Source organism: Camelina sativa, chromosome 17 (assembly GCF_000633955.1).
Source record: "Camelina sativa cultivar DH55 chromosome 17, Cs, whole genome shotgun sequence".
NCBI lineage: Eukaryota > Viridiplantae > Streptophyta > Magnoliopsida > Brassicales > Brassicaceae > Camelina > Camelina sativa.
This window is the reverse complement of record NC_025701.1, coordinates 23,522,662-23,525,181: the sequence shown is the minus strand read 5'-3', so window position 1 is coordinate 23,525,181 and position 2,520 is coordinate 23,522,662.

Here is a 2,520-nt window from a genome sequence, read left to right as displayed (position 1 = left end):
AATTTCACCATCATCTTCATCTCTCACTGATATGGCATTGCAAGCATGTCTGGGGTTTGACTCAGTTCTTGCTGGAAGATAATTCTCTTGCCTTTTGACAGACCCAGCAGTCTGTGCAACTTGAACCTCCAGCTTCTTAACATGAACATTCAATGCTTCTATCTTCCCATTCAGTTCAGTGTAGACATTGTCAATCTTTCCATTGAATGTCACTTTCAAATTCTCTTGACCTTGTAGAAGCTGCTCAAGCATGGTCTCCATTCTACTCTCAGAAGAAGTCTTAGGAGGTGGAGACTGATAAGATGAATTCNTCGACACCATCTCCTCTGATCGATTCCAAGTCGATTTCTTGCGGATTATTGCTCCAAACTGATCCAGATTGCTCCACTTTGCTCCTTTCATGCCAAAATCCTAGAAAACCTGTAAAGACTCAAAAACATCCTAGAAAACAAATCAAAAGACTCTAAAAGACTCCTTATATCATGGTTAAAAACCACAAAAACCATGATATATCAACTCCCCCAGACTTAGCCTTTGCTTGCCCTCAAGCGAAACATAAGCTTAGACATGTGAAAGAGGTTTGAAAACAGGAAACTCACTCAACTGCATGATGATTCTTATTTACACTCTTCATTTACCTGACTCAAGAACTTACTTCTTATACTCAACCATGATTAGCATCNGTCGTGGAGGGGTGTCGATCGATGCCTCCTTGGTGGTGTCGATCGACACTCAGCCTGATGCCCGTGTTGCAGAAACTTTTTCAACAGAAAAAGTCTGTCCNTAGTGTTAGCCAAATAAGAGAAATCATTAGTCAAGATCATAACTCCCAAAGACAAAAAGAAAAATTTTGAAAAATTTGACTCAAACTTTATGGTTTTGACTGACACAACTGAAACTCAAAAACAGAAAACATAGTTAGTAACTAACCTCCCCCAGACTTAAACAACACTGTCCCCAGTGTTATCAACCAAGAGGAAAGCAAAAATAAAAACAAAATAAATAAAAATCAAAATCAAAAGAAAAAGAAAACCTACTAGTGGGTTGCCTCCCACAAAACGCTTGTTTTCAGTCATTAGCTTGACTGTGTTGGAGCTCATGCATCCGGAGGATCAGAACATGGCATTGAAATCCTCTTCATCCAAGGTGGTGTATAAGCTTTAGGTGCATGAGGCTTGCCAAGGATGTGAGGAACAGGACCAGGATGGGATTTAGGGATTGGTTTGCCTCTCTTATGTCCTGCAAAATCATCAACAGAAGAAACAAGCGCTCTACGATAATCTCGTGGCTTGGTTAACTGCAAAACAGTTTTTGTCTCTTTGAAATTCTTATTGATGATAGGAGGAATTTTAGGAGAAGGAGAGGTGTACCTTTGCCTTACCTGAGGGCTCTGGAGTGTGGATTGATGACTCTTCTGTTTGGGAACAGGTTTCTGACTTGGAGCATCAGTTTTGGACAAGCTTTGTCGCGGTCGTGGAGGGGTGTCGATCGATACCCTCTTGGTGGCATCGATCGACACTGAGCCTGATGCTCGTGTTGCAGAAACTTTTTCAACAGAAAAAGTCTGTCCATCAATAGTAGGAGCCCTCCTCAGCTTATCCATCTCAAAATTCAAACTCAAACCATCCACATTCAGTGCTATGTGTCCCTTCTTCACATCAATGATGGCACCAGCTGTAGCCAAGAAAGATCTTCCTAAGATGAGAGGATCTTTAGGCTCTTGATCATACTTCAGCACCACAAAGTCAGTGGGAATCATGAAGTTGCCAACCTTAACTGGAATATCCTCTAAAACACCTTCAGGAGTTCTTCGGGAGCGATCAGCCAAGATAAGAGAAATCTGAGTTGGCTTGAATTCTGTCATCCCAAGTCTCACAGCAACAGAATGTGGCATCAAGTTGATGCTAGAACCAAGGTCACAAAGTGAGTGTGCAAACCTTCCTGTAGAGATAGAGCAATCAAGAACAAAGCTTCCAGGATCTGGTAACTTCTTAGCAGTCTTACATTGAATGATTGCACTCACTTCCTTAGAGACAACCACCTCCTGCTTCTTCTCTTTCTTCCTCTGTACAGGCTGGTTCAACAGAATTGCACTGACATCTTTTGTAAGAAGTGCTCCTTCTTCAGGGCTCAAACCATTGGATACCATTCTCCTCACATACCGCTTAAGAGGTGGTGAAAGCTTTACTGCATCAATTAAAGGCATCTCAATCATCACCTTGTCCATCATTGCTTTGCATCTAGCTTCCTCCATCTCTTGCTTAGACTTTCTTGGCTTGGGAAAAGGAACCTTAGGCTTGTAGACCCTTTCAACTGTTGGAACCTGAGATTTCGCAGCTTTTGGTTCCGTCTGAGATGAGTGTCGATCGATACCCAGGTGGTGTCGATCGACACCATCATCTGAAACCGAGAATTTTGTCGTTTTTTCACCCAGTTCGGCAGCAGCAATTTCACCATCATCTTCATCTCGCACTGATATGGCATTGCAAGCATGTCTGGGGTTTGACTCAGTTCTTGCTG